The 12,554-nt window shown below is 44.8% G+C and overlaps 1 protein-coding gene across 7 annotated transcripts in view; it reads right to left on the bottom strand.

Annotated features, from left to right (window-relative positions):
• LOC100117285 (obscurin) overlaps positions 1-12,554 on the bottom strand; it is a 198,578-nt gene that overhangs the window by 130,199 nt on the left and 55,825 nt on the right. For all 7 annotated transcript variants that reach the window (XM_031924322.2, XM_031924321.2, XM_031924325.2 and 4 more), the window contains one exon: positions 10,755-10,827. The gene's annotated coding sequence lies outside the window, so the exon portion shown is untranslated. The remainder of the gene's footprint in view (positions 1-10,754; positions 10,828-12,554) is intronic.

The following is a 12,554-nucleotide window of genomic DNA, read 5'->3' as shown; positions in this document are numbered from 1 at the left end:
TTTCTCTCTTTCTCTCTCACTCCCACGCGCTTATTCTTCGAGAGGAGATCTTGATGAATTCTCATTCAGCCGGTGTCAATTTATAAACGATTCTCCGCACGGGAGCTTAACTGATGGCGGTTGATTTGAACTAAAGAGTTGCGCTGAGAGGGTCTGATGCGCGAGTCAGCTATAAAGTTTAGATAGGGATCGCTTGCTGCGCCCTGGAGATGCGAGCACTACTTCCTTTTGCTCTGAGCTGATACTGGAGTGGTCGGACTGAGAGGGAATCAATTAAGAACTTAATTTGAGAAAATTCTCCTTGAGAATTTTTGCTTGCTCGATAAAACTCGCTCGGATAAATAAGGGCTTTCGATGAAAGCAGTAATTTGACGCTTTTTTTTAGCTTGAAACATCACAACAAGCTTTTATTGTGCAAGCTTCCAGACTTTCTATTTTATCTATTTCATGAATTTATACACCGAAATGGTTCTGTAAAAAATGTCACCGTCCATAATCTTATTGCACAGTAATAAATAATTTAGAATTAAGCATTTATCGAGGAGATCATGAAATTATTCAATTCTACATATCCGACGACTTAGCAGATCGAAGAAATGGAACCTCGATTTCCAGGTGGGTAATGAGAGCACATACCAAAGGGTTCAATCCAAATATATTATATAAAGCTCCGGTAATCCTTACTATGTCTAGATTTACGTTTTCATTATGAGAACGGAAATTGAATCTATGATTGCGTAAATCTAGACCTCAATTTACTTCGAAGTTTATACACAAAATTAAAAACTTGGTCAGTCGATATTTTTTTTTTTTTTTACATGGCATTTGGAACTCGAAAGTTCATCGCCTCATCTACGCAAGCCTTCCACGCTGCCCTATCTTGTGTCAACCCCACCCAAGATGCACCTCTCCGATCGACACCCACCCGTCCTATTTCTACTAGATCCGTTTTTACGTTGTCCTCCCATCTACGTCTAGGTCTACATAAAGGTCGCGTTACCATCGGCCTGCCCTTCATGACACGCGCTGCCGTACGGTCGTCTCCCATTCTCGCTACGTGCCCTGCCCATCCCAATCTGCGCGATTTTATTATTCTGTTAATATTTGGTGACGCGTGCAGATTGTGTAACTCATCATTGTGTAGTCTCCTCCATTCCCCGGTTTCCTCATCTTTCTTCGGCCCGTATATTTTTCGCAAGACTTTATTTTCAAATACCCTAAAACGGTTGTCCGCCTGCTTAGTGAGAGCCCACGTTTCACACCCGTACAGAACCACCGGCAGTATTATTGTCCTGTATATTCTTATTTTAACGTTTTTAGACAACAGCCTCGACTTAAGTAAATTACTCACGGCGTAGAAGCAAGCATTACCCGAATGGAGTCTCTTATTTATTTCGACATTAATCTCGTTTCTATCATTTATGGTCGTACCCAGATACCTGAATTCGCTGACCTTTTCAAAAGTAAAATTCCCAACTCTGAGATCTTCCTCCCCTCTGCAGATGCCTAGCTTATCCACAATCATGTACTTTGTTTTTGATTCACTCACTTCTAACCCTGTATACTCCACCGCTTTTATGAGGATTTCCGCGTTTCTTGCTACCGTTTCCCTACAATCCCCCAGTATATCCAAATCATCTGCGTAGCCTAGTATCTGCGTTGTTCCATTAAGCGTTGCGCCCATCTGGCTAACCTGCATTTTTCTAACGGCATACTCTAACGTTAAGTTGAACAGCACCGTAAAGAGCCCATCCCCTTGTTTTAAACCATCGCGTATCATGAAGGGTTCTGATACATTACCGCCTACTCGGACCTTTCCCGTGCTTCCGTTCAGACATATTTGAATTAATCTCACGAGTTTTTTCGGTACACCGAGAAGTACTAGAATTTGATACATTTTGCTTCGCTTAATAGAGTCGTACGCTTTTTTAAAATCTATAAATAGTTGGTGTATGGTTTCGCAAAATTCCCACTTTTTCTATAACAACTGTCTTATGGTAAACATTTGATCGCTCGTCGATCTGTTGCGCCGAAATCCGCACTGATAATCTCCTACTATATCTTCCGCGAATGGAGTGAGTCTAGCTTGTATTACGTTTGACAGAACTTTGTAGCACGTTGCTAAAAGTGAAATACCCCTATAGTTATTGCAGTCTGTCTTATCCCCCTTTTTAAAAATCGGTATAATGATAGATTCCTTCCAATTTTCGGGTATTGTTTCATTTTTCCAGATGGCACATACTAGTTTATAGATTTTGAAAGTGAGCTCGACGCCCCCATATTTGAGTAACTCAGCTGATATAGAGTCATTTCCCGCGGCTTTGTTGTTTTTTAGTTTTTTAATCGCGGCCTCTACTTCTTGGTAGCTCTCTGTTCTATCTCGTAGTTTCTCAATATCGAAGCTTTCTACCTTGTTTGCTCGCTTACTATTTTGATTCGCTACTAGTCTAGCTCTTAATTTGGCTACTACTAGGAAGTGGTCCGAGTCGCTATCTGCCCCTCTGTAAGCCCTTACGTCAAGAACATTAGTATGACGTCTTTTTTCAATGAGGAAATGATCAATTTGGTTCTGTGTGGCCCCGTCCGGCGATGTCCACGTTGCCTTGTGTATGTTCTTGTGCTTAAAACACGTAGTTTTGATTATAAGATCTTTTGCCGCCGCGAAATTTATGACCCTAATACCGTTATCATTGCTGGCTTCGTGCAGGCTTTCCTTACCTATAGTAGGCCTAAAAATTTCCTCCCTACCTATTTGAGCATTGAAATCGCCTAATACTATTCTTGTGTCGTAAGACGCGAACTGGTCGATTACTGCTCTAAAGTTTCGTAATAGAGATCCTTAGCTTCTTCTTCTTTGTCTTCCGTAGGACAGTGTACATTAATAAATACATATCTATACCATTCACCTTCGATAATGATGTACGAGAGTCTATCATTGACGGATTTGAAACTTTTAACCGAATGTATGATACTTTTGCTTACGAGAAATCCGGTGCCTAGAGATCCCCCACTCCCGGCCCCATACAGGTACGTGAAGTTAATCGATGCTAGTACTCCGCCATCTGGCCACCGCGATTCCTGTATTGCTACCAAATCTAGATTGTACCTATCAGCTTCCTTTACGAGTTCTTTAAACGCGCCTGCTCTGTATAGACTGCGAACATTCCAAGTTCCGACCCTTAATTCCCTTTTGGTTCGGATTTGATTTTTTTGAGTCATGATAGTATGTTAAACCCGCGCGCTTCGGATCCTGTTCCGATCGCAGGTGAGTCCACCGTTCTGGAGGTGATAACCCCCATACCTCTCTAGAACTAAGTATGGGAGCTTTCCGACTTTGACGAGGACAGTGTCAACTCATCGTCAGACACACTACGGTTTCATTCTCGCATCCTAACGCCCCCCTGCAAGGCAGCGCGCCTTCGCTGGCATCGTTACCGCGTAAGACCAGGTGACGAATCATTCTACACATCCCCTTTCGGGGCAGTTGTCATCGCTCCCGCATCCTCCTCGGCAGCAGGATTTTTGCCCATTTTTGTAATGTGTGATGAAAGAGATAGATTGAGATATAAGAGATAATGTGAAGTGTTTTTGTTGTTGTGGTGCTTGCGTAGTGTTTCTAGATGAATGCGTTCAACAGTGTGGGCTCATCACACCCACGCCTGTTCCTATCGGCTGTCCGCGGCTGCTTATTCAATTTATTCGCAGCTTACCTCTTTCTCTGGGACTGTTCCTCTATCCACAACCTAAGGACGCGCTGTGTAGTGGTGATAGGCACCCGCCCGTCCGATCTGGACGACAACGCCCAAGACCCGCTTAGGGTAGCGGCATTGTAACAGGGTCAGTCGATATTAGCCACTTAAAAGATGTCTTCATAAGAAAAAAATCAATCAACACTTGTGAAAATCTGTACACAACTTCACCTTCCTCAGAAAAATCTCGACAACGCCGAGCTTATGGGACATCCCTCTGGTCTTTCCCAGCGATATCAAAGTGAATTCGCGCACGAATCTCGCCTGCAACGGATGGATGCTGCGCTCGATGCCATTGTCCGGTTGCGGAGATTTATATCGGCCACTGCCCCGGAGAACGAGAGCTGGCCATTTGGAAAGCGGCCAGAGGTGAACGTCGGCTTTTCGATTACACTCCGGGAGTAATTTCAAGCTCGAAAAAAGAGTGAGACCGGCTCTCCTCGCACTTCTCGCCCACACGTATCCGATGCGGGCGTTAGTGCGGAAAAGGAACGTGTGCAGTGTGGGAGTGAGGTGACGAAAATTATGAATTGAAATTTGAATGTCTTTGTGTTCACGGTGTGAAGATGAAGTAGATTTTTGCTGTGGTACTGTAGAACTTTTGGCTACGTGAGAGCATTCATTTGAAATTTTAAAATTGAAGATTTAATTAAAATCATAAAATTCTCATCACGCTCAACCTTGTTAGATATATATCCATGCAATTTTGGCGCACTCCAGTATTAAAATCTAAAGCATCAAGTGCCGAATGTCAAGAGACGTTTCATTAATGATATATATTTTTAGCAGCGGTATTATTAACGATACCGGGACTTTTTTTTAAATATATTTCTCGTTGAAATATAAAACCGATAATTTTTTAGCAATAATTTATACCTCCTCGACAGTGTTATAAATTTTATAATGATAATTGATGATGTATCACGCTAAAATTGAAAAAAAATCATTAATATGATTTATCCCTCAATTATTCTAAAATAAATTCACAGCTATGCACACATCTTTCGCGCGTATATCTCGAGAAGGAAGGGAACACGGAAAAAATAAAACCACTCCCGCATATTCACGAGTTCGAAACAAATCTCTTATTGGCAAGTAAAACTTGGGCCGCGCAATCGACGCATCGACCCACTCAACGAAACTTTGCCAATAAAGCTTCCGCTTCGTTCTCATTCACATATTCGAGCATAAACGCCGCATAAACGAGCGGCTCACTCGGAAAAAGAGACGTCCTCGTTCATTCCCTCTCTCGATCGATCGATCAGTCATTTTCCTTCGAATATACGCGCATCGAAACGAAATCCTTCGGCTCTGCCGCTCTCCGGAAGTACTTCCAGTCGCGCGAGGGTAGAATGACGCGGACGAGGCCTACACACATACACGCGTATACTGTGGTTGGCTAGCGGTGCTATATTTTCCCTTGGCGCACGATAAATTTCCCGGCTACGCTATCTAGCGCGCCGCTTGACTCGACTCGCCCTGTGCTCGTTTGCCAGAAGGCCTCTTTTCGAGATACCTCTAACGAGATACACACACATGTTTGCCGGGAGGGAAGGACGTTTTATTCTTCTTTTCTGTCGCGTGCGCCATGACGTAGTGGTTCGGCGAACACTTGTCTGTGTGTGTTTATGTTTTGCTGACTTAATTATGTATTTTCTCAGTTTTGATGAATCTTTTGCGGGCTGTGCTTTTTCGCCGACGGTAGAGCGATTGGAGGCGAGAATGTTTGTTCCGGAATCATTTTTTTTCTCGGGAAACATACTTGAAAAGAAGTAAACTAATCGAAGCAAGTAAACAATTTTCGTAAATCCATGAAAATCTGTATTTGAAATTCGGGCCGTACATTTCGGCCGATGCTTATGCACGACTGACAATAAAATTATGATGTTGCATCAACACTGCGCACTACTTCGAAATTACGGACTGCCAACGAGTAAACATTTTGAAATCTGGCACTGTTATGTAAAACTTGAACGTTTATTTAAAAATTCTTAAAACTTTTATAATTATTTCTCAAAATTATTAAATTTTTTTCATTATATTAATTTAATAATTTCAGCAGTGCATGCAATGAGTTTAGTCAAACATCTTTTGTACGTATTTTATACGTATACGGTATTTAAAAATGGAAAAAGCTGAAAAAAAACAATTATTTCATTGTTGAAAATTCTTAGCCGTTAATTCAAACTTGTAAAAGCTTATAACGATTCCAAGAATTAGAATAAAGAACAGTCGTTAGAATATTCAAATTATTTTACTGTATATTATCAGGAGTACGATACGAGTTTGGTCCGACACGTAGCATAACATCGAACAAAACAGAGATGAATTCCGAACAACGATCACATAATCTAAATCACAACGTCCGCACAGTCTTCGCGTTAAAAATTACCGCCAGTCCCTTTAATCCATCCTCGATATACCAACAACAACCCTTGTCAACTCTACCAGTTCATTCATCGCAAAGTTCACCAAAGGCACCTGCGCGAGCTTATCGTCGAGCAAGCTCGCGCATATTGCAATAAAGCCCAAGTGTCGAACTATCGCGCGTTCGTGGATATATTCACTGCTCGCATAACGCGGAGCATGATTTTGTGGCGTTGCGGCAAATGTGATCGGCGCAGCCGTTTGTCCGCCTTTGAAAATACAGCTAGTCATCGGGGGCCGCTGCGTTCGAATAACTCGATGTGTCAATCTGACTGCACAATGCTGTTCGCGAGCGCGCGCAGACTTTTATTTGCTATATGACTCGTGCGCGCTGTTCGCGATTCGTCATGATGAAGTTTTTTGCTCAAGCGAGATTATAAAATGTTTGCACCGCGAATTAAAAAGAGGGGAAAACCGCGCGCAGCTTAGGCAAAAAATGAATGCAAACCGGCGAATCGCGAAATGACGAATGGAAAAGGACGTTAGAGGATTATTGTTGTTGAGTTCATTGTTTAAGGGTGCGCGCAGAGGTGAGACTGGATCGTTAATCTTTCTCTAAATAAATCGTGATTGACAGTCGGCATTTTTTGCCTTCAATAGTGAATGGAAGTTTAAATTTTTGTTTGCTACAGTTACAGGTCGGTATAAAAAAGTACTTTGTATTAATAGTACGAATTCTTTGAAATATTCTCGTTTCACAAAAAACGTATACGACGATAATACGCGACTCGTAATAACTCATTTTCATCTGGGCTCAGACCAAAATAATTAAAAGATGAAACAATCCTACCGCACGTTATCTAAAAAACAAACGTACCACAACCCCGAATACACACGCGTATACTCGCTAATACGATGGCAAACAATTTATTCTAAGCTCTCGCGAAAGCTGTGCAATTTCGCTTATCTTTCAACGGGATCCTGGCGAGTATTAAAAACGCAAAAAAGGGAAGAAGGGCAACGCGATCACCCTCCCGTTCCAGATCGCACCTGAAAACAAATCCAAAAGCTACGCGAAAAAATCATTTCACAGCTGGAGGAACAATCCTGTTTGATCAAAGGCTGATGGTTACACGCAGAGCGAAAAACAGCGCCAAGCCCCGAATGAAAAGCAAAAGAACACCGGTCAGCCAGGATGCGGAGAAAGCAGAGAACGCATGCAGTATACCGCAGCGCTCATAGCTCGTTCGCGGCCGCAAACATGCTGCGCACGAAACTTTTCACTTCGCGCCGCGGCAAAGCCGACGCAACGCGCTATAAACGACACAACGGCTTCGTACACTCGCAAAGTGGGATTTCGCGCCGCGCGCTCGAACAGACGCATATCGCGCGCGCAGTTTCTTCCGAGAAGCTGCAGCGACGGCAGCTCGTTCATAATCTTCAAGGGCTTAATTAACTCGGCGAGAGCGGTGAGACTCTCTTTCTGTGCGCCTCGCTGTATAGCGCACCGGAAGGCCCCGGCGACAAGGCGGTCGTTAAGACGGCCCTAATTAAAGCGAAGCTCGCACAGAGCCGGGGAGAGAGAGAGAGAGAGAGAGAGAGAGAGAGAGAGAGAGAGAGAGAGAGAGAGAGAGAGAGAGAGAGAAGAAAAGCGAATACGGTGACGTGGTCGCTCGACCGAAACCTTACACCCGTCGCGCGCGGACCTGCATTTCGGGGGACGAAACTCGCGGGGGGCAATTAGCGCGCAAACGTGTAGGCGCATTATAACGGCTTCTTGCGGATCGCAGCTCGCGGACTCGAGTCGTGAAATGGCCGATGTTGCGTAGTATGTAACGGTTGTTACGGCGGTTCCTCTGTATAAGCTCGCCGTTGGCTCTTTCACTTGTGTAAACGGAGAATGTAATACGTCGTTGAGTGTGTGCGCTGGTGTATGTTGGCGGTTCTCGACGAGACGAAAAGTGGGACGATGGCCAGCCACGTCGGTCTATACTGAAGACCCTTCCGTAGTGTGTGCTGAATCTAACGAAGATGTCGAGATAAAGGGCTATGTTTGAATACGCTTCTATTCAAACATCCGCGCTAATTGATACATGTACTTCAGCGCTGTACTGTAATCTTCTATTAGCGGTCTGCGAGCTTTTGGTAGAATTTTAGATTTTGATAGGGAAAAAAATGTTTACGTTGGGATACTTTTTAGCTTTACCGCGGCGTTGATGGCGAGGGAAACCGGACAAGCAACATTGAAATGTTGGCTTCCTGCATCCTACACAATTTATTTCCACAATGAAGGGGGCAATTATTATTCGCGATACTGAAACGCTACGACTTTGTATCTGCGAAACAATTTGCCGAGTTTCAAGGTATCTTGCTTAAGCACGATGCACTTTGTGAGAAACTCGCGTAATTCGATGTAGCACAGTAACTTCGAAGACTCGTAATGTATCAAGTCCTGAATGTACTAGCTGTTTCAGCGCACGTCGTCATGTTAATTGCTCAAACTCTGAATGAAATGTTTCGAAAAGTTTTTCCTCGTTACGTACCCCCCTCCAACCATCGGCTTCCAGCGCTGAAAAGAGACGTTCTTTTGTGTGTGTCTCTCTCCCTCTCTCTCTCTCTCTCTCTCTCTCTCTCTCTCTCTCTCTCTCTCTCTCTCTCTCTCTCTCTCTTTCATACCACCGTAATACAAATTTCAAACACGTCTTTCGAAAAAACGATTTCTTATTACCTCCGCGATGTCATCGCAGTAATACGCGTCTACATTGTCATGCGACGCGATATGAATTTTCGAAGAAAGGCAAACCTATATCCAAAAAGCGAATCGCGTCGCCGAGAATCTACTTTCCACGGAAAAAAATCCACGCGCTGCCACTGACCCAAATTGCCCTCATCCCGTCGAATTCAATATTCCGCCTAATAAAAGCAGAAGCGCACACATCTCGACGCATCAAACTCGATGACTCTTCGAGATTCATAATAAAAAGCTTCTCTGTCTTCGAAAAATCGCTCGCCGGGCAAGCAAAGACGCCGAGAGGAGGAGGCGAAAAAGAAACGCGCAGCCATCCTGGGATTAATCGAGCGATTTATGCAGCGGCAAGCTCGCGAGGTCACGTTCTCGGCTCCTTTGCCACTGGGGACGTATGAGCGCACGGCAGTGCCCGCGACTTTTATGGCATCTCTCTGTGGGTGCGCGCGAGAGAAAAAGCCGCCACCATATGTCAATGCTCGCTGCCGGTGCTGCTGACTACGTGCCAGCTGGACGGCTTGGCCTGCGCTTTCCTTATCGCTACTCCCTCGCCCCCGCTATAGTCTTGGCCTTTGCTACGGTGGTGCCTTTTTTCTTTCTTTTTTTCAACGAACCGACTTTTGAGAGGTTTTGCCTGATCGATCAAATCGAGACACGGGAGAGAGGGGGGGGGGGGGGCTTTGAATCCTCTTAACGCTGTAAAGTCATTCTGGCTGGGAAATTAGATGGGCGATGGAACAGATTAACTGATGCATCATCTTCAAGTTGAATGATGTTCGCGCCGAGGTGAAACCGAGTGGAGTTGGCAGTTTTCGTTATTTTTATAACCTCTTTTTTCGAAAAAGTAGAAAAACATATTCGTACACGGACGTATAGTGTGTATTTTGATTTGATTGGATATTAGACAAGAAAAATACATTTTTTCTCGAGAATATATAGTTTTCCTGTTTGCGCGTTGTTCAATAACATGCGTGCCGAATATTTACTTTTCCAGCTCACATGCGGTTATTTACGAAATTCTGCGCCGAAGAAATTAAAATGGGTCAGATATGCAGAAGATTGCGGATAATGTTTCCATCTTATCGCCTCGCGTTCAAAAGGGATATCGCTCGGAGGACCTCGCTCAATCACTGTAAGAACCAATTTCATTTATAACTTTTAATTGGGGATAAAACTTGGCGGTCCGATGTCACCAATCACTGCCTTTCTTCCTCAAATTGCGAGGATCATAGAGCTTAGCGATCTACCGGGATAGCAGGCGCTCATAAAGCAATCAGAAGATATTTTGCAACCTAGTCCATAAATTTTCCATCATATAACTCACAGTTATTACGTTGAAATTTAACCAAAATACTACTCGAACAGTCTTCCGTGCACCAAAAGCGCAACGTTCTAATCCCTAAAGTCGCGAGTAAAACCAAAGGAAATATCCGCAGTTCATCGTGATACGCAAAACATTAACTCTTGGGGACTCGTAAAGCCTCGCAGTAATGCGCATTGTAAAGCTTTTACATCGGTCATCTTTTCTCAGCTGTTGCGTTTCGTTCGCGGATGGCGGACACGTATCTGCACTTTCGCCCATGCGTGTGCACCGGAGCAAGCCCGTACGTACCTATACAGCCGCGAGTTCTTTATAGCGCCGTAGTCTCTTTAAAGTTCCCGCATCGCAGCGAACGCGCTCGTGCGACTTTAAGGCTACGCAGGCCATCGAGCACGAATACGATGCGTGTTGAGAGACGGATACTGTGATTTCTTTCAGTGCGGATATATTTTACATCGAATGACTCCGAGAGGCGCGTTAAATGCTCGGCCAGGGATTGTTTTCATTGTTTTTGCCTGGATTCGAGGGACGTGTGGAGTGAGAATGTTAAAGAGATTAAAATTGAGCTCACCGTGGTCGTCAATGTTTCCAGAAGTTTGTTCCTTGGATGGTAACTGTATCAGCTTCCGCGTTCCGGGACATATCTGCAACGTAAAAGGTTAATAATATCTGGTTAGTTTCACTGTCATGCTAAGCAAACGCGACTGGTTCAATAAAGTTATGACAAAGCACCAAGATTCATTTCCACAAACAGTCCAAAGAATCATTACGGAATTTCCAGTCGCACCTCCGCGCACAGTTTAGCGTCCTTACCACTAACGACTCAATCAAAAGCGAACCTCCCGCAAAATGCTCAGCTCGCGGAATCCGGCGCAGCACGCGCGCAGCCCAAATTACCTCGAGGAGCGCAGCTCTCGAGCCTCTAATAACAACAAAGGACTTAGCCGTCTCCGATGCACTCGGCGGGGAGAAGTTCGCTACCTCGCAGCCGGACACGCTTGACAAGCAGCAGCCCGTGCGATAGTTCGATATAGAGGGGCTTAATTTGCAATCTCGGCGTCTTGGTGGCCGGATTATCCGCGCCCTTTGTCGCCGCGAAGGATCTGGCTAGCCCCCTCAGGGCCTTCGTCGCTCGACTGTAAGCTTCGCTACGAACGAGGTTACGCGGGCTGGCGGGCTTTGGCGACTACGAGTTGTCTCTCGAGAGGATGGATGGACTGGGTCGAGAGAGCCGAGTGTATTTATTGTGCTGGTGTGGGAAAGAAAAGTCGAGCCAGGTGTGCAGATTTTTCGAGGCGTACCTCGAGAAGTGGGTCAGACATTGTATATAGGTCAATTCAATCGGGTAATTATCTTCCGATAAAATTTCAACCTCATTAGGTAACATATTGATGGAATAGCTTTTGCCTTTTAAGCTGCAGAGGAAACTTACGCAAGATAGAGGTTCATTGTTTAACACAGCAAAGAAATGATGTATCCTTTTCTTTTATTTAAGTGATGACGAAATGCTGAACAATTATTTCCGATACAGCAAACTATTATACTTGAATCTTGGCTGACTGGATAAGCAAGCACGAGTTGCCTGACCACACTGTGACTTTTCTACTTAATTTCGACATTTAAGTTTTTGACATACAGCGATACAGTAATAAATATTTAAAGAGCTTAGATTCCACTTTGATTCTCCTCCCTCAACAATCCAGATAATCCCGCAGACTCTCTTTCACAGCAGTATATCCCATCTTACCTCACTTCCCTATCTTTCTTATCTTCGCGCAACACTTCCTTCTGGCTTCCATCCGAGCCCCATCTAACCTTTTTCTTTGGTACACCCACACATGCACCCTTTGCACTCGGTCCTCTCGCTGCGCTGAGACTACAGCAGCGGCAACTTTATCGAGGGGTCAAATTTATGGTTTCACGGAGTGAATAATGCCGAGCCGAGAAGGCTTTTTCTCTCTCGCACTCTTCTCGGCCTCTCGATAGCGCACGAGCGGCTCGAAGGATTATAAAGGCCTCGGCAAGACTCGCTTCATCCGGCGTCGACGGCTCCTCGATTGACCGTCCGCGGAAGTTAACCTACCTCGCAAGCGGGCGAGTGAGCCTTCTCGCGTTATTATACGACCACTGAGAGAGAGAGAGAGAGAGGGGGGGGGAGGGAGAGGGATGATGGAGGGCACTTTCGAGCCTGCGAAGTTTTCGCTGCCGGACGAGTTAATCTTGACAAACGACTTCCTACGGCTCGCCAAAGGGTTAGCGCACGAGCGCGCGGAGAGTTGAAGTTAGCACTGTTTGACTAACCTATCCCTATCTCGAGATTCCAGTAATTTAGTTGTGACTGATTTGTCCGGCTGTGTTTGCGGCAAAGAGG

The sequence above is a fragment of the Nasonia vitripennis genome, chromosome 2 (genome assembly GCF_009193385.2).
Source record: "Nasonia vitripennis strain AsymCx chromosome 2, Nvit_psr_1.1, whole genome shotgun sequence".
NCBI lineage: Eukaryota > Metazoa > Arthropoda > Insecta > Hymenoptera > Pteromalidae > Nasonia > Nasonia vitripennis.
Note: the sequence above shows the minus strand (reverse complement) of the source record. Positions and strands in the feature narration are given on the sequence as shown.